The 27952-nt window shown below is 37.8% G+C and overlaps 1 pseudogene across 1 annotated transcript; it reads left to right on the top strand.

Annotated features, from left to right (window-relative positions):
• Window positions 1-500: 500 nt before the first annotated feature.
• On the top strand, window positions 501-19488 carry LOC306874304 (steryl-sulfatase-like; annotated as a pseudogene). Its single transcript has 13 exons — window positions 501-507; window positions 4167-4329; window positions 4907-5028; window positions 5405-5527; window positions 10139-10238; window positions 10522-10657; window positions 12028-12077; window positions 15282-15369; window positions 15526-15566; window positions 15864-15870; window positions 17085-17220; window positions 17509-17634; window positions 19098-19488. The product of its transcript is annotated as a steryl-sulfatase-like (transcript).
• Window positions 19489-27952: the final 8464 nt, after the last annotated feature.

Raw genomic sequence — 27952 nt, 5'->3', positions numbered from 1 at the left:
ACACATCTAATTATATATGAATCTTATTATTATATTATTGATATTGATATCATTGTACCCTGAGGTTCTATGAACCATATTACTTTTAAAATAAGGACAAGTTACTACAAGATAAAACTAAACTATCTGGACACTTCTAAGGGGCCATTTCTATGGCTTTTGTGAAGGAACTTTGTCAGATGCTCCATTCTCTTTTATCTCCCTTAAGGCATTCACTCATGTTTGACAAATTGTCTTTATTCAGTCATTACATGAGTGTGGGGATGTGGGCCTCTAGCAATGCACCAGGCTTTGTTCAGACAGAGTCAAAAGAGAGAGAAAAAGTGAGACTAAATTGAATGAAAAAACAAACAAACATTACATAACACAATTTTATTTCCTAAAATAAAAGAATTGATAAAACCTGTTTTAAATGTTTTAAAATAACCTGCTGTCTTTCAGAGGCCGGTGCAGGTGTGTTGTCTTTCAGAGTCCCTTTATGATAAGATCGACTACCAAGCATGAAAGGTGAGTTCAGGAACCTAACATGATATACAATGGTCTGATCCACCTGTGTGGGCCATCTGTGCTGGAACGCGCCAACACGAGCCAGAGGGGTCTACCTGCTGAGACAGGAGCCTAAGGCTCTTGCTGATAGGAGACCCCCATGTGTTGAGTGACAGTGGCATGACCCTGGTTGGAGTAGGTGGAGAAACTGCAAACAATTATCTGCAGATCTAGTCTTTTTGAAAGAGAGAATGGGTGGATCGTATTACTATAGAGTACCATTTAATTATGCTGCACTGAGGACAAATTCATCAGAATTCTGAGAATCAGTGTGCCACTACAGTCTTAAAGAGTTTTTTTTTTTTTCATTCAGTCTATTTGGGTAAAATATCATTAAGGTTAATTCACTGTGATGCCCTGCAGCTTCTTTAAATAAGCTCTTTTGTTGTGTACCTTGCATCAGTGCACATTCTGTGTGATACTGCATTGCTTTCAGTTCTTTTCTGGAAGAAAATTGATTCTGATGGCCAACTCTTTGTTTAGTGATCCATAGCCAGCATGTGCTGAGTGTTTTAGTTTAATAAAGTCTGTATATGACATACAGACTTTATTCTTTACTTAAATATATAGTAGGTACTTTGAGGCTACCTTCTATTTCAGCATGATATACTGTAGCTTAGAGATTCCAGGAAATGGTCAGCAGTTACAGGACAAGACTATGCAGTGACCAAAATTTCAGTCCATGTCAGAAAGCTGATACTGCCATCAACTGGTCAACATGTTACATTGACTATATGATGCCTTTTATTGTTCATGTATAAAACATAAACTGCTTGTTACTGTGACATATGTTCTAAAATGTAAATTAATATCCAGTGCATACTATGTCTGGATATAATATCCAGTGCATGCAATGTTATATAATATAAATGCTTGTTTTTTAAAATAAATAAATGAATAAACAAACCAACAAATAAACAAACAAACAAACAAACAAAACCTTATGATAACAAAGGCTGCATTTATTTGAACAAAAAATCAGTGAAATAAGTAATACTGTGAAACAGCAATATAATTTAAAACAACATTATTTATTTGAATATACTTTAAAAAACAATTTACATTTAATGTAATACATTTAATGCATTCTTGCTGAAAAATCTTCCACTATTCAGTAAATTGAAAATAAAACACTAAAAGATTAAATAAACTATTTTAATGCAGTTTGAAAAAAAATGAATTAAAACGTGAATTATATTATACTATACAGTATGAAAATTGATATTCAGTTTTAAATTTGCTAGATTAAATTTTTACAGTGTTATTAAATTATTAGCATTTTTTAAACAATAACTTTATGTGGGCATTAGACAACATCAAATGTAATCTAAATGTAAAAAATAAGGTATATACTATCGATAAATTGAAAAACAAAAAAGTGTTAGCGTCATGCATCCCACTAGTCCTTTGATCAAATAAGATCAGTAGGCTTGCTGTTGAAGGGTTCTCCAGTGACTTTGTAAAGTGACACTAGTGAGACGTCAGCTGACACTAGTGAGACTCATCCAAATCTTTCTTCCAGCAGTTTTCAAAAGGGGGATCAGTGTTTGATCATTGTACTCTGTCAATAACTTTCCATGAACAATTTCACTTGAATAAGACAAATCTTTAGCCTTTGATGCAGTTAGGATTTAATTTATTGTTTATTTAGATTGCACTTCATATGGGAAAGTAATTGACAGTATTTTTTCCAAATGATACCTGAGAGTCAGTGCCTCAGAGGCCTACGAAGAGAACATTTAACTGTGCAATGCAGTGATGTTATAAAACAGTGTAATGTAAAATGTCAACATACCTGCTTGTGCACTGATGTGCAGCAGCAAGCAGGGGAATGGTGTTTTATTAGCCTACACAATTAATCAGAGAATCATGTTAGACGGTAAAGGCAGCTGGCACGTTTATGGCCAAGAGCCAGATTTGCATACAAGCAAAGCAGCAGAATGGCCTGGATGTGTTTACTGCTGTTTAGCATAGTTAGCTTTTTCATTTTTATGTACTTCAGTGTGAAGTGTGCTCAGCACCAACTGCTGGCTAGCAGCTCACAGCACAGTCTGAGCGCTTGAGCATGAATGACCCCCAGAAGCCCCAGTGGCCTCAAAGATTAACAGAAGAGTAATGCAGTTAATAAGGCTGGATGCATCCCGTGGAAATAAATGCTAGGCTGTGTTAGTCTGCAAAGAGTGTGGGTGGATCTAGTCGACTTGATGGATAAATACTATGAAGAGGATGTAGAAAGAGAATGGTCGAGAGCAAAATAAAACAGAGAAAAACAAAAAAACAATGGTCTGCCAGATTGAGAGAGACAGAAAACAGAAATTAATTAAAATAGCCTATATATGGCATAGAGTTGATACAAAAACAAAACTATAAGAACTACAGTATTGAAATAATATAATTTATAATATTGTCCCTTGTTTTCCTCATAAATAAATAAATAAATAAATACAGGTTACAGTGAAGCACTTATAATGCAATGAAAGTAAATGGGGCCAATTATAGCAGGATTTAAGACCAGAAATGTGATGCATATACATGCATTATAGCCTATTTTATATAAGAAAATTATAATTTTGTTAAAATGTATGTAACATTTGCATTGTAAAGTTGTTGTTCTCTCTCTCTCCATCTCTGTTTAAGGAAAAAATAACAATTGAATAATATTTAGATATAATTATGCCACAAGTGCTGTCGATTGCAGAACCCAGGATATTCTTAAGATAAACAGCGTGCTGCTGGTGTTTGTATAAAATAAATCTGTGGGATCTGTCACATACTTAGCTTTTATATAAAAGAGAAAAAAACAAAACACGCTTTCACTGAGGGAGTTCATTTTCCATTAATGCACATGATCCCAACACAATGAGATAAACCTCAAAAGAGCTCATTTCAGAGCAATTTCTGTCAGCTCTGATGTGTGGGCTTTAAAAGTTAAAATTTAAATATTATGCTAATATGCAGCGGGATTATCGGTTGCAAACGGTGTTTTGACAAGCTTGTCATAGCATGATCTCTTGCCTGTCATGAAAACAGTAGACCACAGAAATCCTGATACAGAGGGGTGGAAGATTGGCTTCCTTGTTTATACAAATGAACGAGAGGTGGCGCTGTTTCACTGTAAACATCATTAGAATCTCAGAATGTTGCGGAGGACAAAACGTATTGAATAGGCTAGTTTAGCATTTCAATAGTCTGTTTAGAAATGCAAAAAATGGTTTATAGCCTATAGGTTGCACGCTCGGCCATTGCACTCAGTGGTGTGAGTTATATATTTGATAGACTCTCATAATGCTATATTGATTACCATTCAGCTCACATTAAGTTTTCAAAGCATCACTATTGTAATTATTTACTGAAATTATATAGATATAAACGTCTAATACAGGCTAAATAATAGATGAAAAAAAAAATGGATATGTTGCCTTGGCAAATAACTGAAATAAAATAAGTATGAGCTGAAGTTCTAAAATACAATAATATATAAAATAAAAACTTATGAAGTAAACAATAATAATCAAAAACAATCTAATTGATATTCTTACACACACATAGAAGTTAAACATTTTGAAGTGCACAGTGTTTATCCATTTGTTTTTTTTCCATTTCTGTTACCTATTTTTCAGGGTGTATATACAGTGAAATCCCTCCATGGATCTGTTGCACCCTTGGCCTGCTGCTTCTCTGTACTGCTGATGCAGACAGTGGTAGAAAACCTAATTTTGTCTTTATGATGGTGGACGATTTAGGAATTGGAGACATTGGATGCTACGGAAACACACCACTGAGGTTTGTTCATATAATTGAGTTTATTGCTTTTATTCAGAGTTCTTCCAGGAAATGCATACTAACTGTCCGCTTATGACTTGTGGATCATTTTAGTTGTTACATATATGTACTCTACATGATAAATAATGTACAGTTAGGCCAGCAACGTCAGAAGATGCTGTGTAAGAATGATTCAAGATCAGTAAATTTGACTTGCATGGGATTTTCTTTTTGATGGGTTCATACAATATGTGTCAAAGATGAATACATTTGTTTAGAAGCTTGTTTCTGCCACAGTATAAAAAAAATTAAGATAATTGCATATTTTTATCTCAAAGTTCTTGCGTCACTTTTTTTCCTCGAAATTCTGAGTCTGAATTGTGATGTATAAACTTGCAGAATAGTTAGATTAAAAATCAAAATTACATTTCGTGATGAAAAAAAAATGTTAGATGTAATCTCAGAATTCAGAGATATAAATCAGTATTTTTATATATTCCATAGAGTAAGCAGACTTCCATAAATTTGGAACCCAGGTGAATAGACATCTCTCTCACTGATATAACGAGTGTTATATTGTTGTTGTCCTGGCCCGCAGGACGCCTAACATTGATAGACTGGCCCTGGAAGGGGTGAAACTGACCCAACACATAGCTGCTGCACCACTCTGCACTCCCAGCAGAGCGGCCTTCCTCACAGGCAGATACCCGATTCGGTCAGGTCAGTGCTAGAGTTACTGCACATGGAGCTCTGCTGAAATAAGCAATATGTGCTGTTTTTACAGCATTGCTGAGACTTAAAGTTTAAGTATTAAAAACAATGTTCTTTGTATCAGAGATTGCTGATAATTTGCAGTATTATTATTATTACAATGTAATTATAATATTAGTAGTAGTAGTAGGCCTAGTAGTAGTAATGGGGGCAACATAGAGGTTTGAATTAATGTTTATACACTTAAGCGGAGTCATTATTTATTTTTGTAAGTCACATTTATGCAGCACGTTCATAAAATTGGTCAGTTTGTCTTTTTAACATTGGTTTAGGTTTCTCAGTTCATGTGCACATTTCCTTTTTATTTATTTTTTGGATGCCATAGGTATGGCCGCACATGGGCGTATGGGAGTTTTTCTCTTTTCTGCATCGTCAGGAGGCCTTCCGCAAGAAGAAATCACCTTTGCCAAGGCTGTCAAAGGGCAAGGCTATTCTACTACTGTAATTGGTATGTTATTTACATAACTCTGGTTATATGGTAGCAGGGTCCTGTAAAGTATGTCACTGTGGGAAATGCAGGCGTGACCAGTGATAATACATGTGATGGCTGAATGACAGGTCACGGGAAGGGTCATCTGTCATTGCACAATTCTTTCAGGGTTTCCGCGGAGTCTTAAAAAGTCTTAAATTTAGTTGTATCAAATTTAAAAGCCTGAAAAAGTTTTAAATTGTACAAGAAAGTCTTAATTATGATTTCAAGAGGTTTCAAGAGGGACGGAAAGACAATAATTGCAATATGGCTGAATGTGACGATTAAACTTCAAAAGTCTATGATTTCATTAAATAAACATGAGCGCTGCACGTTCAAAGTCTGGTGCTGCGCTGCTTTGTGTAATTTACTGTCTTTACCGGAAAACCGTTATATTTCAACCAAACTGCTGGCAGAGAATGAATCTGTTAACAGGTTAAACTAGTGTGCGTACGAGTTTGACTGCACGATTCAGTCTATTAAAATGCATTTAGAATGATCACATAATTTAAGATATGGGGGCAGAAAATGTATAGCCTATATTTATATCATTTCATATAGTTAATATCACACGAAGAGTGATAACATCAATGTTTTATGTTTCAAATATCAAAAAATCATTTGCAACTGCAGTTTAACATTCTATGTCCCTCTGAGCTGCATTAAACTGTGAATAGAATAAAAAAAGTTACAAATGAAACAAACTGCGCTTTAAGTTTTTTAATGCAAGTCTAAAGAATTCAGTTTGAAGCCTAGAGAAATTGAATAACCTAATGTAAAATAAAACAGCATAGTCTTCACTGTAAAGGTCATTGCACACTGAGTCATCATCCTTTCCTATCCAAATGCATGCTACCGATGCGAAAACGCAGAAAATCGAACCTGATCCACATTTTTTTTATGAGGACGAACAGAGTGCAATGACCTTAACAATTAAACTTCTTTTGTTTCTTATTAAAGCTACAAAAGTCCTTCAGTCAAGAGCAGTGAGTGATTTTGTCTTTGCCTTTTGTTGTTTGATTAATATAAAGCACACAGATGCAGCAGGAATATTAGCCCGCTATCACTTTAAGAGCCGCACGGATGACTGTTACACAAGCATTTTCATTCTCAACTCTTTACGTTCATTTATTACATAACCGATGAGGGTCTACGTGAATAGTCACCGAGCGCCGCATTTTGACACATTTTTACGTGTATTTGACCGTTTAGGCACGATGACTTTAAATGTCCTTGTTGTGTTCTGTCTGTGAGCACATACACAGGTAATCCTCCCGAGGAAGCGCAAGTTCTCTTTCATGCTTTTAAAAACATGAATAAATCTAATCAACTAAAATAAATCGGACGTGCTTGCATTTGCAAAAATCTTGTTACATGATTCGCACGTGAAATTGGGTTTTTGGACCAAAGCGCACTGCTAGAAAGGTGGTGGAATGGGCGCAATAATCGGTTTATCTTAATTATTGCATTTTCATAATCGTTGGAGGCCAAAATCGAAATCGAAACTGAATTTAGATTAATTGCACAGCCCTACTTGTCACTGGATTTGAGAATAGCAACATTTCACCTTGCAAGATAATCCAAGATTAGTAATTGAATACTCTTATCACATACACACAATTTTATTGTATTATTTTGTTAATCAAAATTATTACTGAAAACCACGGTTTATAAAAAAAGGAAAGCACATTTTTTGAGGAAAAGGAATAAGCAGGAGGTTTCACCAAAATCTCTGAACATGTTTAACTGAATAAACCAAAATAATTCCATGATTGAGTGACTAATTGATTGATTGATTTGTTTGTTTTGTCACTTCTTTAGTTTGTGCTGTCCTGTGTCCTAAAAAATGAGTGACATTGTGTGGTATACCACTGGATGAAAAGATAGCAGCTGTAATGATGAGCAAATAAAAAAAATGACTGGCTCACCTCAGGCACAAATGTGGATTTGGCTTAAGGGACTCCTTAAAAAAATTAAGATAAAAATGCATGCAACTGGGGTAGAGTGACAGAGTATTCAGCTCGCTGAATCACTTTGCAGGAAACAGTATTTGCTTTTCATCTGTTGTAGGAAATCACTGTTTGGTTCAAAAGGGGGCTGAAAAAGTGTTTTCAAAATCACAGTTAGATCTGAGAATGGGTTTAGTGGTTTTTAGACTATTTGCATCCTTCATAAAATGACATATCCGTATCTCTCACACACTTAATTCACCAGTTGATTAGAGTTGCATATAATGAAAAAAATGCAAAAACCCCAGGAGAATAACAGCCCATGTCGAATCCATTAGGCCCAACAGACGAAGGGACATGCTGAAGGAATCTGCTTGTCCTTTCCTCGTGCTAAATAAGCAGACACTCTAAAACCAACATTTCTCAAAGCCTCCTGTAACACCCAAGGGGAAAGTGAGAGGCGAAAGCTATTGTTTGATATTTGTGAGTCCTGTGTCTCTGGCAAACCTAGGAAATTTGTTGTTTGCAGGTAAAGTCTATGTGAAATTTTTTTAACCAATTGGTGAGACAAATAAAGCAAGACAATAATTTACAGATGTGGTAGAATATATAGAGGTCCATGCATCAATCTGGTGCACTTTAAGAACAAAATTAATAGGCAATTTTCAGTTATCAGTTAACAGTTTGACAATAAATAAATACAATTTGAATTGAGTTTAAAGTGGTCTGTTTTGTGGACTGTTGTGATAAGGTCTCAGTTAATATTATTTAGACTCTTACTGTATTTCTAAGAAGTCAAATGATTTGAGTACTAATATTATTATTATTATATAACAGAAATATATTACTTTGTAATACAACTGTACTGTAAATATGAAAAAAAGTATGTTAACACTTTACAATAAGGTTCCATTTGTTAACATGAGTTAACTACGTTAGTTAAAATAAACTAACAATGAAAAATATTTCTAAAGCATTTATTAATCCTAGTTAATGTTAATTTCAGCATTTACTAATGCAGTATTAAAAGCAAACGTTGTGTCTGTTAATATTATTTAGTGGACCATTACAAACCTGTAATACTCAATTTTTTTCAGTGTAAAAGGAGACATTTTGAAGAAAGTACAATCACTCAATTAAATGCTGGAATTCACTACAAAACTAAAATGGGAACAGATTTTAAAACACACTAAATCTTACACTTTGAAGTGGTTATAGGTCATGTTGTGTTTTCCAACCTTAAGTCTAAAGTCTAAAGTCGTGACGTATTGTCAAGTATGGTGACCCATACTCGAAATTGGTGCTCTGCGTTTAACCCATCCAAGTGCACACACACAGCAGTGAGTAGTGAACAAATGCACACACACACACACACACACACACACACACACACACACACATGTTGGGTTTCCATGTTTTATGGGGACATCCCATAGGCGTAATGGTTTTTATACTGTACAATCTGTATGTGCTATTGCCCTACACCAACCCAACACCTAAACTTAGCCCTCACAGGAAACATGCTGCATTTTTAGATTTTCAAAAAAACTTTATGCTGTATGATTTATAAGCTTGTTTCCTCATGGGGACCAAAAAATGTCCCCACAAGATTAAGATTTACTGGTATTACTATCCTTGTGGGGACATTTGGTCCCCAGGACGTGATGAATACCAGGTGCACACACACACACACACACACACACACACACACACACACACACACACACACACACACACACATGTTGGGTTTCCATGTTTTATGGGGACATCCCATAGGCGTAATGGTTTTTATACTGTACAATCTGTATGTGCTATTGCCCTACACCAACCCTACACCTAAACTTAGCCCTCACAGGAAACATGCTGCATTTTTAGATTTTCAAAAAACTTTATGCTGTATGATTTATAAGCTTGTTTCCTCATGGGGACCAAAAAATGTCCCCACAAGATTAAGATTTACTGGTATTACTATCCTTGTGGGGACATTTGGTCCCCAGGACGTGATGAATACCAGGTGCACACACACACACACACACACACACACGCATGTTGGGTTTCCATGTTTTATGGGGACATCCCATAGGCGTAATGGTTTTTATACTGTACAATCTGTATGTGCTATTGCCCTACACCAACCCTACACCTAAACTTAGCCCTCACAGGAAACATGCTGCATTTTTAGATTTTCAAAAAACTTTATGCTGTATGATTTATAAGCTTGTTTCCTCATGGGGACCAAAAAATGTCCCCACAAGATTAAGATTTACTGGTATTACTATCCTTGTGGGGACATTTGGTCCCCAGGACGTGATAAATACCAGGTGCACACACACACACACACACACACACACACACACACACACACCCGGAGCAGTGGGCAGCCATGCTGCAGCGCCCGGGGAGCAATTGGGGGTTCGGTGCCTTGCTCAACAAAGGCATAAAAGTGTAATTTTTCAGAATAATGATCATACTTTATTGTGTGGCTTTAGAAGATTTGAAATGGATCTGAAATCATATGGACCACTTTTATAATACTATTATGGTGCTTTTGTGTCCTTTTTGAAGTTCTGAACCAAATTCATTGTGTGAAAAAGAATGACTAGTACAGTTCTTTAAAATTTGTCATTTTATGTCATGGAAGAAATAAAGTCATACGAGATTGAACACATAAGAGCGAGTAAATCATGGCAGAATGTTCCTTTTTATGTGAACACTGAGCCTCAGCTCTTACCTGTATCACAGTGAGTCTGTTTATTGGAAAATTGTAGTTTTCAGCTACAAGGACTGATAAAAGATTCATATAGTAATGACCAAGTTTAAATTCTCTCCTTGCAGTATTATATGGTTTGTAAGGCATTGTAAGACATTGCCTAAATGTAAAACAAAGCTTTGTGAAAACTTACATAAAAGCAAATATTAGCCAGGCTCTAATCCCTGATCTAATGGCATAACACAACCCTGAAGTGATCTGTTTGTCCAATGGTAATGTAAGGATTGAACATTGAACTTTTTTTTTTTAAACAGGAATTCAGAGAGGCCATTCTTGCTCTTCTTCTCATTCCTCCAAGTCCACACTGGACTGTTTGCCTCTCCTCTCTTCAGGGGAATAAGTCAGCATGGCTTCTATGGTGATGCTGTCATGAGGTAGACTGGAGTGTAGGTACTGAATGACTTTTGTCACGTCAATAATGTAGATTTCCTGATAATTAAAAGTGAGTACAATAAATGGCCCTTTGGTTTTTACAAGGAAAGTCTTGTTAATAAGCTATTAACTCAAACTGTACTACTTGTTTCTGCTGTTTTTGCCTTTAATTAAGGTATACTTATAATTTTTGCTAAATTTATCTTCCGAGGCAGCTGGGCCCAGAAAGAATTAATCATAAACCAATGAGTGTGTCTTTTAAAATGCATGGTTTCCAAAAATATCTATGAAAAAATCTAATAACAAATGAGTATAGTTACCACATAAATGCAAAAGTGACAATGTTTATAGCACTGAATGCATACTGTCATCACTTTTTTTTTAAAGCAAAGGACACTTCTCTTATTCATACTTGAGTGTACGGGAGAATAATCAGAAGGAATTAATAGATTTTTCTGTCTGTTGCAAACCACAAGCTGGTAACCAGATAAGTGGATTGTGCATTTTAAGTTTTGGCGGTAATAAGAAATTCATGTCTAGGCACGACTGATTTGTCTTGCATTATTCAAGCAGTAAAGCATAAGCTTTTAGATCTAATGTTTTTTTAGGATCATGACTTATATTCAGTCAAGCGCATTAAAACATTTGACTAGTAAATGTTGGTTTTTGACACAGGTGCATTGCAGAAACTAATTAGTGTAACATGATAAACTAGATTTGCATTTCTTAAAGGAAACAAAATAGTTCACTTCAACTTCACCCAAATATGACAATTCTGTCATTTACTCATCCTCGTGTCATTCCAAACCTGCATGACTTCTGTCTTCTGTGGAACATCAAAATATATATGAGAAATTAAATCAAAACGGTTTAATTACCAAAATGTGATCTTTTGTGTTGGTTAGAAGAAAGCCATACAGGTTTGGAATGACTTGAGGGTAAATTATGACAGAATTGCCTTTTTGGGGTGAACTGTCCCTTTAAATACTGAAAAAATGTCTATTTTAATTAAAGAGAATAAGCCACTAGATCTGCAGACAGTCACAACTAAAGACAATGTAATCAAGTGTAATCCGAACACTCTTTATTTCTCTATATTTCTGCTTGTTGGACCTTAATAAAATGCTTGTGGTGTTACTCCGTTGTAAGTTGTTTATATAAAAGTGTGTGTTTCGTGTAAATGAACTGCAAACATTTCTACTGTAGTGTTATGGATTTAAACAAATCCCAAATGAGAATTTTGGTAAAAATCAATACAGTATTGCATTGCACTAGATGATGTAACTTTTCCAGTAGTTATAGCTAAATGTTGCACCAGGTTTGTTTTAGTATTTTAATATTGATCTAATTGTCAATCTGACTTCTCACAATGTTGTTGCCGTTCCTAGGTCAGATCATGCAGACTTTGGAGCGCTTAAGCTTGAAGGAAAACACACTGGTGTTGTAACGGGGCTGACGAGACGTGCGGATCCATGTGCAAAGCTTTATTATAAAACATGGTCATACAGGCAGGGTCGGGAGACAGCAAACAGGTATGGCAGAGGCAAGACAGAGCAATCCGTGGAGCAAGCGTGGGTCGATGATCGGTGAACAGTATCCAAAGGGGCAAGGCAGAGAGATAATCCAGAGTCGACAGCAATAATCCAAACAGGGAGCAAACACAGTCCAAACGGCAAGGCAAAGGGGTAAATCCAGTAAACACGGGCAGGGTCAGACACGGCAGGAAAACAAGGCAAGACTAAAACAATGGCTCTGTAAAGTTGCTATCGCTGGGTTAGTGATAAACGCTAACAATACTCGGCCCAGAGCAAGAGGAAGTCCCAGGTTAAATAGTGAGTGCGTGATTGTGACAGCTGTGATCTGTGCAATGCATTGTGGGAACTGTACATTGAGTCAATGTTGTGAATGAGTGACATCTGGTGGCGAGTTAACAGAAGAGCATGGCCAGGATTCGTGACAGAGCCCCCCTCCAAGGAGCGGCTTCCAGACGCTCCTATATAGTCCAGGAGGGCGGTGGAGCGGAGGCGGAACAGGGGGAGGGACGGAGGGCCAGGTCCGTGAGGAAGTGGGAAGACCGGGGAAAGAGGCAGAACCGGCAGAGCAGGACACCCCGGCGGAACCGGAGACCAGGACAGAGCAAGAGCCCACCAGGGCAGAGCAGACGGACCAGGAGCCCACCAGGGCGGAGCAGATGACCACCAGACCGGAGCAGAAGACCACCACGGCGGGGCAGACGACCACCAGACCCGGGCAGAAGACCCTCATGGCGGAGCAGAGGACCACCAGACCCGAGCAGAAGACCACCATGGCAGGGCAGACGACCAACAGACTCGGGCAGAAGACCACCACGGCGGGGCAGACGATCAACAGACTCGGGCAGAAGACCACCACGGCGGGGCAGAGGACCACCAGACCTGAGCAGAAAACCCTAGCCAGGAAGCAGACTGGGCAGGAAACCATGGCAGAGTCTGAGATCTGGGGGAAACAGAGACAGACAATACAGGGAGAGCATTCATGATCACAGAGGGCGTGGCAGGGCAGGACGAGGATTCATAAACAGCGTTTTTAGCCGTGACAGGACAGGGCAAGAGCTCACAGATGGCCTCTTTAGCCGTGACAGGACAGGGTGAGGGTTCACAGACGGCCTCTTTAGCCGTGACAGGACAGGGCGAGAGCTCACAGACGGCCTCTTTAGCCGTGACAGGACAGGGCGAGAGCTCACAGACGGCCTCTTTAGCCGTGACAGGACAGGGCGAGAGCTCACAGACGGCCTCTTTAGCCGTGACAGGACAGGGCGTGAGCTCACAGACGGCCTCTTTAGCCGTGACAGGACAGGGCGTGAGCTCACAGACGGCCTCTTTAGCCGTGACAGGACAGGGCGTGAGCTCAGGAACGGCGTCCATGGCCGTGACAGGGCAGACCGTGAGTTCAGGAACAGCCTCCGTGGCCGTAACAGGGCAGACAGTGAGTTCAGGGACGGCCTCCGTGGCCGTGACAGGGTAGACAGTGAGTTCAGGAACGGCCTCCATGGCCGTGACGGGGCAGACAGTGAGTTCAAGAACGGCCTCCGTGGCCGTGACGGGGCAGACAGCGAGTTCAGGGACGGCCTCCGTGGCCGTGACAGGGCAGACAGCGAGTTCATGAGTGGGCGCCACCACCTCGGAAGGTCTTGCAGCGGAAGCTGCCACCTCTGGTGGTTCTGCAGTGGATGCCGCCTCCTCTGGAGGTTCTGGGGCAGAGTCGTGGACTGAAGAGGCCTCAGGAGCACAGTGTGCAGCCCACACACTCAAAATGGCAACCGCCATAACGGGAAGCACTGAGGTCAGGGGAACAGTCTCTGTAACAACCAAGGTTGAGGCCCTGGGAATGCCAGCTACTCGCACCGACATCAGTGGTGGGTCCATCACATTGGATATCAGAACTCGAAGGACTGACCTTGAATCTGTGGTAACAGCCTCTGGCAGTTCGGCGGAGGTGTGAAGAGACTCTGGCTGAGGAGCTGAGGCGTGAAGAGACTCTGGCTGAGGAGCTGAGACGTGAAGAGAATCTGGCTTGGCAGGCATGACGTGAGCAGACTCTGGCTTGGCAGGCATGACGTGAGCAGACTCTGGCTTGGCAGGCATGACGTGAGCAGACTCTGGCTTGGCAGGCATGACGTGAGCAGACTCTGGCTTCTTAACGCAGGCTGTGGCTTGACTTGGCTCGTGACTGGCAGCAATGACGCTACGGGGTGGTGTTGTTGCCGCCATTTTGCGAGTGAGTGCGGTGTTGCATTCCTCCGCGACACCCACAGTGAATGAAGAACCCACCAACATCAAGGCATAGTCCATGAACTCAGCAAGTGATGAACGCGGACCCTCTCTAAAGAGTTTACCTCTGCGAGGGTTATTAAGGCCATCCCCCAAAAGATGAATTAAAAAAACAGTCCGGCAGATCTGAGTCATTGGCTACGCTGAAACTCCTCAATGCACTCCTCCAGCGATCGGGTACCCTGCTTGAACCGCAGCAAGCGATAAGCTGTGTCCATACCCTCCTCCTGATCCTCTGGAAAGCTGCTGGATCCTCTTGTGGCCGAGTATTCTGTAACGGGGCTGACGAGACGTGAGACGTGCGGATCCATGAGCAAAGCTTTATTATAAAACATGGTCATACAGGCAGGGTCGGGAGACAGCAAACAGGTATGGCAGAGGCAAGACAGAGCAATCCGTGGAGCAAGCGTGGGTCGATGATCGGCGAACAGTATCCAAAGGGGCAAGGCAGAGAGATAATCCAGAGTCGACAGCAATAATCCAAACAGGGAGCAAACACAGTCCAAACGGCAAGGCAAAGGGGTAAATCCAGTAAACACGGGCAGGGTCAGACACGGCAGGAAAACAAGGCAAGACTAAAACAATGGCTCTGTAAAGTTGCTATCGCTGGGTTAGTGATAAACGCTAACAATACTCGGCCCAGAGCAAGAGGAAGTCCCAGGTTAAATAGTGAGTGCGTGATTGTGAAATGAGTATCAGGTGTGTGTGATGAGTGAATGGTGACAGCTGTGATCTGTGCAATGCATTGTGGGAACTGTACATTGAGTCAATGTGGTGAATGAGTGACATCTGGTGGCGAGTTAACAGAAGAGCATGGCCAGGATTCGTGACAGGTGTACATGACTTGAGATCAGGGGCCTCACCTGGAAGAGATTTCCATCCATGGAGAGATGCATGGGGGTTATAGTGGCATATACCAAGGTATTCTGTCTGAGGATTTGTTCTTAGAAAAGTCCTGAGAGCTAGTTTACCAACCCTCATGGACAAAGCATCACATTTCAGCATTATTTTCAGTTTTAAATATGAGGTGAACAGTAACAATATGCAGTTTCACATCCTTTGCTGTCTCTTGAGCAGCTGGCAAGTCAACTAACTGGGAAGGTGGGATTCGGATACCGGCAGGACTGGACTGGGACAAAAAATCGGCCCTGGCATTTTGGCCCAGACCGGCCCACTACATACGATCAAAATACTACCCATCTTTGCACGCCCTTGAATATGTATACCAGCTCCTATTCCATAAAAGCACTAAAGCCATAAAATAATAGGTAGGAAACAGTGAAAGTTGACACATTAAAAACTTCTAAAAAGTGTAATTTATTAATATAATAAAACTATAACCCACACTGATGAATCCTAAAACCATAGGCCTATATAGTTATGACATCCATCTTGTGTGTGTCTGTGTGTTTGAGGGAGAAAGTGAAGAGAAATTATAAATTGTTGTTCAGATGATCACTGTTTCCCATAGTATAGCATTAAATAAACTGTAAACTTACTTTAAAAGCATAAGAAGGCATCCTGTGTGTTTGTGTGTGTGTGTGTGCAGTGGTGTATAAAGTACCCGAAAGCCATACTCAAGTAAAAGTACAGGTATCTTACCAAAAAATTAATTTGGTAGAAGTTGAAGTCTTTGTTTAGAATATTACTTGAGTAAAAGTCTTAAAGTATATGATATTTATTGATATTTAAACGTACTTAAGTATTGAAAGTAAAAGTAGAAGTAAATGCAAAATGGAAAAGAAGCTATATATATATATATATATATATATATATATATATATATATATATATATATATATATATATATATATATATATAAATATTCATACAGCTTTAGTAGCAAGATTGTGTTCAGTTTTAACTCTTTCTTCCATTTTGTATTTTTGGGTAAGAATAGGAAGCACTTCATCCAGTGTCTTTCATTCCAACATAAGAAAACATTTATGGAATCTGCATCTGAAATAGCATTAAGATATATTTATTTACACAGTTTAATGTATCTCAGAGGGGACATGGATGCATTTAAACTGCAGTTACAGATGCATAAATAGGCCTAATGTTGTGTTTTTAACATAAAACGTCGAATACTGGCATTTGAAGTAATTTAAAACATGAAAAAAAGTGAAATTAAAACCGCTAGTAGGTGACAGCAAAGACTTTGGTGACAGAAAGTGACCATTAATGAGTGAGTCATTGAGATTCAACCGATTCATTCAAACGACTGATTAACGTACTGTAACGAAGTACTGTATTATTACTTCGTTACAATACACCACTGTGTGTGTGTGTGTGTGTGTGTGAGAGAGTGCGAGCGAGAGAGCCCAAAAGGGGAGTTGTTTAAAGATGTGATTGGGTCAGCCCAATGTCAATTAAGAAAATAACCAATGGGCTGCTGATTAAATGTCTCATGGGCCGGTCTGTCTGGGGGGAAAAAATCCTAAATCGACTTTTTTTGACAAATACATTAAACAGCCGCAAAGAGCACCGCGCCGTCAACTATTTAGGCAGAAAAACTATAGGCTGCTAAGAGTTTTAAGGGCCGATCAGACAAATATGGTATGAGAAGATGTATCGGCCCGGCCCAAAAAGTACATCGGCCCAGCGGGAAAATGCCCGGTCTGCCAGATGGCCAGTCCGCCCCTGGATACCGGGGATTCTTCGTTGGCCAGGTGTGTTACCTGCCGGGAAGGTCATTGATGAGCCCACTAGCAACATGGATATTTTCCCCACGGTGCTAAATTTAGCTGGTGCTTCCATACCCAGCAACAGGTGAGAATATGTCGCCTAGCAACAAGATCTGCCAGTCAAAGATTTGGTTACTGAGACAACAGATGCAGATACAATATATGCAACTAATCTGGAGGTTGAGTGAAATATTGGGATAAACAGAAGTCAGTAGATTAGAATTTGTTTTCAGGCACTTTGTAAGATGAACATATCCCAGGTATCTCATTAGTATAAAATAATGATGTTTTGTATTATGGCTACTCGTACTGCTAAATAGACTCAATAACTAGGCTAGTAATTGCAGTGCATTGCCACGTGTTTCCATTACAGAGTCATTGATGGTCATGATCTCTTGCCTCTGTTGCAAGGGCAAGTGGAGCGTTCTGAACATTAATTTATGTTTCATTACTGCAATGCCCAGCTGAATGCCATCAGATGGCACCGTCCCAACAGTGAGTCCTAACTTTAATACACTCTTGTGATGGGTTGTAACTGATTACTATTTGGTAACACTTTACAATAAACTTCCTTAGTTAAACGAATATGTAACTCAGAAATGAAAATTTTGTCATCATTAACTCACCCTCATTTCATTCCAAACATGTATGAGTTTCTTTCTTATGTTGAACACAAAAGAAGATATTTTGAAAAATGCTGGTAATCAAACAGTTGATGGTCCCCATTGACTTCCAAATTATTTCCTACTTTGGAAGTCAATGGGGACCAATAACTGTTTGGTTCTTCAAAATATCTTCTTTTGCATGTGTTCAACATAAGAATAAAAAAAATACAGGTTTGGAATGACATGAGGGTGAGTAAATGACAAAATTTAAATTTTAACTAACAAACATGTAACATGTTGCCAACTATTTTGCCAGTCTTAATAATTACTAATTTGAGTAGTGTATTTGTTGAGTAGTATATTAAGTCCACATTGGTCAGTGTTGCAACATTGTGAGAAGTCTTCTAAAAACATGTAAATTGAAGTCTAGATAATGTATGTGTTGTGTTCAAAATAGTTTACAACTAAACTAAAAGTTAAAGTTGCTTTATGGATAAAGCGCATATATTATGTAAACAAACTTTTGTTTTGGTTGTGAGTTAATCAATTTGACAGCCCTATATATACAGGTGCATCTAAAAAAAATTAGAATATCATGAAAAAGTTTAATTTTTTTTTATTATAATTCAAGCTGCTTGAAGTCCAGTGTGAAGTTTCTGAAGTCAGTGATGATTTGGGGTGCTGTGATGTCTGCTGGTGTTGGTCCATTGTGTTTTATCAAGTCCAAAGTCAATGCAGCCGTCTACCAGGAGATTTTAGAGCACTTTATACTTCCATCTGCTGACAAGCTTTATGGAGATGCTGATTTCCTTTTCCAGCAGGACTTTAGCACCTGCCCACAGTGCCAAAACCAATTCCAAGTGGTTTGCTCACCATAATATGATAATATAATATTGATAATGATTATCTTTTTGTGCTAAAGGATCCCCGACCAAGTATTGAGTGCATAAATGAACATACTTTAAAGAATTTGAACTTTTCTGTTTGGCAGATCCTTTTTTTGATTGATCTTAGGAGATGTTCTAATATTTTGAGATACTGGATTTTTGACTTTCATGAGCTGTAAGGTCTAATCATCCAAATTAAAGCAAAAAAAAAAAAAAAACATTTGAAATGTTTTACTTTACATATAATGAATCTAGAAAATATGTGAAAGTTTCACTTTTTGATATGTTACAATAAAAAAAAAAACTTTTTCATGATATTCAAATTTTTTGAGATGCACCTGTATACACACACACACACACAGACACTTTAATGGGTAGATAAGAATAGATAAGATAATATGTTTCACTGTAAATGATTAAGAAATGGATAGATAAAGTTGATGACTGATTGTTTAAATTTTGAAAGCTAGATTTCCTGTTTTTCGGAAGGCCTTTTTCTTTACGCCTGACTTCTACCCAGAGAACAGCTCAACCTGCTTCCACACTCATATCTGCCTCTGCATCAAGCCATACGTCACGTTCCATGACCCTCCGCTGCTTTATGACCTGTCAAAAGACCCGACAGAAAGCACCCCCCTGAGTCCAGACACTGAGCCCCAGTTCTACTCAGTTCTGGAGGTCATAAGGGCAGCAGTAAGCCGTCATGCAGAGAGTCTGAAGCCTGTCCCAGTACAGGTTTCACCTCTGCAAATAGTATGGAAGCCTTGGCTCCAGCCCTGCTGCTCCTCTCTCATTCAGCTGTGCATGTGTGAACGAGATCATCAGATAGAGAAGCTAAGAAATGAGCTTCAAAAAGAATAGTCAGGTACTCAGAATCATATGGCTTTAATGCACAAGAAGGGCACGTAATACATAAAAGGATAGCTCATATAAAAAAAAATAAAAAAATCATTACACCCTCATGTCGTCCCAAACCTGTCTGACTTAATTCCTCTGTAGAACACAAAAGAAGGTATTGTGGTTCACAAAAGAAGAAAACCGTTTTGACTTGTTCATTGACTTCTGTTCTATAGCTTCTTTTATGTTAAACATAAAAAAGAAAGTCTTACAGATTTGGATCGAAATGAGGGTAAGTAAAGATGACAGTATATTTTTTGGGTAAACTGTCCCTACAACATTAGCTTGGTAATTGGATAGGTAATTTAAAAGTACGGTCACAATTAATGTTGTTCAGATAATTTTGTGGATGTTATGCTGTAATTTCTACACAATTGTCAATTTTGCGAGGGCAAGAAAATGGGTTCACTCAGTTTCGGCGTGTTCGCCACAAAAGTTCCTTGGTTTAAAAGTGACTTCTGTGTGAGCTGTGCTTCACACAATTCAAATTGGATTTTCAAGATGGCCGAACAGACGGTGCCAGGGTGTAACGTCTGACAAACAAAAGCTTAAACCTTAAAGACTGACTACTGCTTGCGGACTCAGATAAAGTGTATTATGACTTGAACCATTAAGTTATCATTTAAAGAAAAAAAAAGAGCGCCAAATAATGCCAAAACCAAATCAAAGACGAGGCGAGTTGTTGGATATCGCGCCAGAAAACCAAATCTGCCTGGAGGGAAAGGGCGCTGGTAGCGCCGATAATACTTCAGAAATACTGAAGGAACTCAAATTATTTTGAACTGAAACGGCTGAAAATTTTGGTGTGCTGAGGAAGGAGGTGAGCGATATAAAACTGAACTTTGAAGAATTAAAAACAAGGGTGAATGACGCCGAACAGAGGATTGCGGACAACGAGGATCGTAACATGGATTTGACTAAGGTGCTGTTTCAGCTGATGTGCAAACAAAAGTACCTTGAGGAGAAGTGTGAGGGTCTGGAAAGCCGTTCGTGGAGAAATAATTTAAGAATTTACTCTGTACCGCAAAATACAGGAGCGCAAGGAAACAACTCCAAGAGCGAAAAATCAAGTCTCGCATTCTCTACCCCGCAAAACTCATGCTGTCTGCAGGATGGAAAGACTAAGATTTTTGAAAATCCACGAAAAGCAGCTGAGGGTCTAAAGGATTTTGGCGTAACGATGGAAGTTCCAAGAAAAGAGCCGGATTGGACTCAGCTTTGCGGCTGTAGGATGGCAGTCCACCCGCAGCAGGAGCAAACATGCTGGAAATAACAGCCAGCGTTGAATCTCTTCGACTTTCCTTGGACAGTTATGAAAATGAAAAGACACATGACGAATAAGGTATGTGGAGATTACATTGTGGCAAGCACTAATTTGTATAATTGAGTGCAATGTCCACAGTGTGTGAACATATCCCTACACAAGCTGAAAATTCAGAAGGATGTGTCTATGACCATGATGAACTGGACTCGGAGTCAAATTTTTTTCCAAACATAAATGATACATGTAAATATTATACAGACGCAGAATTTACTAGTAATATAGAAACGGCTGGTTCATTTTCTCTTATTCATTTGAATTGTAGAAGCCTTTATTCAAATTTTAGTAAAATACATGATTATTTGAACACTTTACAAAATAAATTTACTGTTATAGCTTTGTCTGAGACTTGGTTAACGGATGAGAAAGGTGTGGAATTTCATTTTGAGGGTTATGAATTGTTTTATGTTAATCGGATTTATAAGAGAGGAGGGGGGGGGGGGGGGGGGGGGGGGGGGTTGCTCTATATGTTAGTAGTGATCTGAAATGTAAAACAATTGAGTGTATGACTACTGCAATAGAAGATTTAATGGAATGTTTAACTGTTGAGATTGAAATGAAGAAACAGAGGAATATTGTTGTCACATGCATATATAGAACTCCAGGGTCTAGCATTACAGTATTTAATAACAAGCTGGAGCAATTATTAGTTGGGATGAATGAAAATAAAGTGTCTGTAATTTGCGGGGACTTCAATATAAATCTCTTGAATGTGTCTAATCATACTAGTAGTTTAGATTTTCTAGATTTAATGTACAGCAGAGGCCTTTATCCTACCATTACTAGGCCCAGTCGAATAACCTCCAGTTGTGCCACATTAATTGATAACATTTTTGTAAATATATTTGAAAAAACGGTCAAAAGTGGTCTTTTGATAAATGATACAACGGATAATTTACCAATATTTGTAACTCATTTTTGTTAAATAAAAACAAATAAAGAAAAGTTTAGTAAAGTATTAGGTTAAGAACTGAGGAAACACTAAATAGATTTAGGGATGATCTTATGAAAGAACACTGGGATAATGTTTATAATACGAATAATGTAAATAAGGCTTATGAATTATTTTTAAAAAAGTATTTATGGTTATATAATAAAAATTGCTCAATAAAAATATTGAATGATAAAGTAAGAAATAATAATAAACCTTGGTTAACGAAGGGTATATTGAAATCATGTAAAAAGAAGAATAAGCTTTATCGGGACTTTGTAAAATATCGGACAGTAAATGCAGAAAAAAAATATAAAGCCTATAAAAATAAGTTGACTACTATATGAGACGTGCAAAGAAAGATTATTATACAAATGTGTTGATGGAAAATAAAAGTAATATCAAAAGAATGTGGAAAGTCTTAAGGGAGGTTATGGGCAGTAAAATTAATTATAGTCAGCCATTATACTTAATGAATGAACAGAATGACGAGATAAGTGGTGAAAAAATGGCTGATGAATTTAATTCATTTTTTGTTAATGTTGGTCCAAATCTTGCCAAAACTATACCATTACATAATGAAAATAAAAGCTGGACTGGTGAAAGCAGAGTTATGCAATCCCTTTTTTTTTGACGAAGTTAGTGAGAGTGAAATTATTTCCACTGTCTCTAAATTAAAAAGTAAACATTCATGTGATAGTGATGGCTTAGATATGTATATTGTCAAAGAAACTATATGTTGTATTATTAGACCATTAAAATATATAATCAATTTGTCTTTTAATACAGGTTCCTTTCCAGATAAAATGAAGGTGGCCAAAATTATTCCTCTTTTTAAATCTGGTGATAGGCATAGTCTTACAAATTATAGGCCTATATCTTTGCTTTCTCAATTTTCAAAAATTCTGGAGAAGCTTTTTGTTAAAAAATTTGATTATTTTCTTGAAAAACATTCTTTGATACATGATAATCAGTTTGGGTTTCGAAGCACCCGCTCAACAGCTATGGCTTTGATGAAAATCACAGAGGACATTATCACAGAATTGGAGCATAAAAATTACACAGTTGGAGTTTTTATTGACCTTAAAAAGGTTTTCGACACTCTTGATCATGGTATATTGATATCTAAATTACAGACATATGGAATTAGAGGTGTAGTATTAAACTGGATTATTAGTTATTTAGAAAATAGACAACAATATGTAGAGTATATAGGCCATGAATCTAAGTTGGAAACAATGCAGTGTGGAGTCCCTCAAGGCTCTGTGCTGGGGCCTAAATTATTTACTTTATATATTAATGATCTCTGTGATGAATCAAAGATTTTACGTTTTGTTCTTTTTGCGGATGATACAAATTTTTTTTTGCATCGGGGAAGAACTTAAAAATATGAATGAAAACTATTGAACAAGAATTGGTCGTACTTCAGAAATGGTTTAATAAAAATAAACTATCGTTAAACTTAAGTAAAACAAAATTTATGTTGTTTACAAATAAAAAATGCCCTGATAATGTTCGTTTGACCTTAAATGGAATAACTATTGAGAGAGTGTCAGAATTTAGGTTTTTAGGAGTACTCATTGATGAAAAATTTAAATGGAAGTCACACATAGCTTATGTAAGAAATAAAATTTGTTTCTTTACAAACTTTATTAGTTGTTCATAAAGCAAAACATTGCCTGTTACCGGATGGAGTGCAAACCCTTTTTACTGTGAATAGTGAGACAAGCAGAAGAAATAATGATTTTAAACAACCTTTTGCTGGAAATACCCTCAAACAAATGTGTGTCTCAGTTTCTGGTGTGAAAAGATGGAATTTACTAGAAAATGATCTAAAATGTTGTTCAAATATTCTTCGATTTAAATATAAGTATAAACAGAAGATACTTCACTTGTACAAAGATGATGGTCTCGTCGTTGTTTTCGTTGTCAGAGTTGTCATTATTGTATCATTGTTGTTTTTGTTTGTTTAATGTTGTGTAAGCAGAATTAATAATAATAAAAAAAAAAAAATAAAAAAAAAAGGGAAAATTGTTAAAATTGAAAGTAGATTACATTTGGTCTGGGCTATTTTTGTTATTTTTTTTTTTTTTGGTTGTGTTATTTTTTTATTTTATTTTTCATGTCGGTGAGCCCATCTAATTTGTAATTTTCTTAACATAAGAATGGGGTAGGAGTTTATAAGATTTTTTTTTTCTTCATCCTACTCCTGTTCTTCTTGTCATGGAATGTATTTTTGTTGTGTTGTTGGATTGTTGTGGCATTTCGTGTTGCATTACCATGAAAAGAGAATAAATAAATGAAATGAAATACATCACTGTATATAATCTGTTGACAACGGACAATGGTCAGTTTTTGCCTGAACATTTTTTACCAAAATTTGGCAGATTTAACTGAATTGTAATGCAGTTTCACTGTAATCAATAAAGAACCGAAGGAAAGGAAAAAACAAAACATTTTCCAGATATCACATCTAAGGTCATTTGCAACAGTGTTTGTAAGCACAGCCAGGTTCTCTGTTCTGAGTTCAGTATCCCTCCTAGTCTGGAGATGCATCATCCCGATTGAACATTGTAAGGTCAGGGATTTTGTGAAGCAGTAATTACTACCTTTATGCTTGTAAGCTTTGATCTAACCTGCAACCGGTAACGACTCAATACCTGTAATGCCTTTTACAGGTTTTGGTGCTCTAAGGGTTTTTTGTGGTAGTTTTGGTATCCAATCGGTTTTGCTTATTTTTGTGAGTAATCAGGCTGCACTGAATGGTTTATAATTTTTGCCAGCCATAAGAGGCTCTTCACGCTCTCAACATCATGTTCATTACACTAATCTCATCACATTAAAAATGGTCTGTATCAGGAAATAAAAAGATGTTTTGTCAATTTTTTTAAGAGCCAGATGTGATATTTATTGGTATTATGCTGTACTTTATGGCTTGATGTATTTATCACTGTTTCTGGAATATTTAATATATTTGCTAATCAGATATTGATAGTCATTTGCATGAGGTAGATTTGATATTTAAGTGTGTCAACTGTGAGCTTTTCATCCTTAAACGATGTTTACCATTTGATAGTTTCACACATAATTTCCTCAAGATTTCATGATTATCCACAGTCCTGAAAACAAAATATTCCTATAAAACAAATAGTCCAGCTTCCTAAAATAAGATTTTGACCACTTTTACAGCATATCTACTAAACCGCATCACTTTTATGTGAACAGATACTGACTTTTAAAGATGGCTAAAAGAGCAGATGGTGGTACCCAGGGGAGCTTTGAAAGCGATTGAACCACGGGGCTTCTCAAACTGAAAAAGATCTAGGCCTATGTCAAAATAGACAAGTTCAATCATTCTGATTTTCCGGGCACTTTTGCAGAGGGGAGAGATCAATCAGTTGCATTATGGGAGGTCGGCTTGGCTTAAATGATCAAAGGCACCAAAAGGGAACATATGCTCTGCTTAAGGATAGGTTTCTAAAACCTATAGAAACTTTATTTATAATAGCTCTTTAGAAGTTGCAAAACATGTAAAGCTTCTGTGTTTTTTAGGTTTAAAAAAGAAAGGAATTTCATGGTTTTCTCTATCAGGACAAAATAAATAATCATCTGGACCTTGGCAGGTCTTAAAATTTGGAAAATAATACCTCAGATGTGTCATTATTTATTTAGCACCCTATGATTCAATTGCCTGTAGATCCACTTTTAGCAGCAATAACTTGAATAATCATTTTCTGTATGACTTCATTCAGGTCTCCCACATAATTCTGGAGGAATTTTGGCCCACTCTTCTTTACAGCGTTGCTCCAGTTTATTGAGGTTTGTGTCCATTTGTTTATGCACTGCTCTCATCACAGCATTTCAGTCAGGATGACGTCTGGACTTGGACTATCACAACACCATAATTATTTTCTTTTCAGTTGTTCTGTTGTAGATTTGCTGTGTGCTTGGGATCGTTGTCCTGTTGCATGACCCAATTTTGGACGGATGGCCTCACATTTGACTCTAGAGTACTTTGGTATACAGAGGAGTTCATGGTCGACTCAGTGACTGTGAGGTGCCCAGGTCCTGTGGCTACAAAACAAGCCAAAAATCATCACCCCTCCACGAGCATGCCTGACTTTTGGTATGGTGCTTTCACCAAACATGGTACTGTGCATTAAAGCCAAAAACCTCCACTTTTGTCTTGTCTGTTCAAAGGACATTGTTCTAGAAGTCGGTTTGTTCAGATGCAACTTTGCAAACCCAAGCTATCCTCCCATGTTCTTTTTAGATAGAAGAGGCTTTCTTCTGGCAACCTGTCCAGAAATTCCATACTTTTCAGGTCTTTTGTAATTGTACTGTCACAAATTTGATCATTTAACATGTTAACTGAGACCTGTAGAATCTGAGGTGTAGTTCTTGGATTGTCTGCAGTTTCTCAAGAGTGTTGTACAGTCTGATCATGGGGTGAATTTCCAGGGATGTCCACTCCTGGGAAGATTGGTGTCTGTCTTGAATGTAAAGTACTGTAAATTTATTTAAAGCTTTGTTGTTGTTGTTGTTAAATATACTTTTAAGATTTGAAGTACACTACTAGTGCACTTTTAAACTGTGTTAGGGAGTAACTAGTTACATGTAACAATTTCGTAATTTAATTACAAAATAAATGTAACTGTAATCTGTTACAGTTACTGAAAAAAGTGTAATTAAATTGCAATTACAAAGGGGGTTACATCTGAATATTTTAACACACATAGATTTAATCGATTTCTTTTCCAAATTGCATTGACTAGGCAATGGTATGTCAGTTTTTTTTTTCTATTAAACTATATCTTATGATTTAAAATCAGCTTTTAAAGGTGCAATAGGTGATTGTCTTAAGATTTTTTTTTTTTGTTATGCTGGTTGAAAGTCTCTTCACATCCCAATAGCAGTCATTAAGTTAAGTAGTCTAAATGTATTTATATATTCTGTGGAAGGCGTAGGACCAAGAAATGTTCGTCCAATCAAAACGCTCGTTCCGAGCGATTTTCTTGACTTTCCTACCTGCCTGTCAACATATGTATTTGCATACCTCAGCGCACCCAGTCTAAGCAGACATTATATGTTATTGGCACGGTCATGTACGCTATACAGACAGAGCAAGAATGGCAGACACACATCAACAACCTGACCTTCCTTCCTGGCATTGTAGTACTTTTACTAACTGTACTATAAAGTTTTCTCACGGTGAATGACACATGATGTATTTAGTAATGTCGTCTCTGGTCGTCTGATCTGTTCGCGTACATGCGTTCAGGGCGCGTGGCTTTGGACGGCGATTTTCAGGGAGGGTGGGAATGTTCCTTTCAGAGCTATTAGGCTAAAGTTAGCATTTTCCAAGATCTCCTACTGCACCTTTAACCTCAGAACGATCTCAAAGTAAAAAAGTCTGATTGTGTGCTGGCTGTGCTCTAAAATTAAAGTATTATAATCCTAATTAAAGTGATGGATTTTAAAAGTCAGTATTGGTGCTACTGTAAGGTTAACCTGCCTGGTTTAAATGTTTGAAAATGATTAACAGTTGAAAACATTCGTTAGAAATTTAGAAAAGTACTAATACACTTGTTTTTCACAAGGGTAAAGAAGCACCTCCACAGTTTTTGACCTTTGATTCCTCTTTGGCGTGTTTCAGCTATACACTGCCAATGTGTATTACTCAGTCTGATTCACTGTTTATCTGAGCGGTGAAGCAGATATAGTCAGCTTTGTCCTCTGCTTTGACGTTAACTGCTGTTAATTTGAGTCAGGCTTTGGCGGGGCTTCTGTGTTTTTATGTGTTTTTCCTGTAACCACTTTCAGCCTCTGGCAGTTTAGCCCAAAATGATCATTAACGCCACGCTGTCTGACAAGGCCAATGCCCACGTGGACCATAAATAGTCACCTTATTCATCGTGCCTGGCACCACACAACCTTTACTGCTCATTGTAGGTATGTTGTTGTCACACGGGACCAATGATATTCACATATTAGAAGAATATGAATGAGGAGAAACAGGTAAATCTATGCTTATAGCAAGGTGACAGATGTAATACCAGACTTGGTTTGACATTCTGTGTAGCACAGAAAAAGTGTATGAATTTGAAAACAGCCACATTTGAAATCTTGCGAGTCCATAAGTAAAGTAAATATGTATTAATGTAGAGATGATGATA

The sequence above is a fragment of the Barbus barbus genome (assembly GCF_936440315.1).
Source record: "Barbus barbus genome assembly, chromosome: 8".
NCBI classification, from domain to species: Eukaryota; Metazoa; Chordata; class Actinopteri; order Cypriniformes; family Cyprinidae; genus Barbus; species Barbus barbus.
The sequence above is the reverse complement of the archived record's forward strand: the minus strand, read 5'-3'. Positions and strand labels throughout refer to the sequence as shown.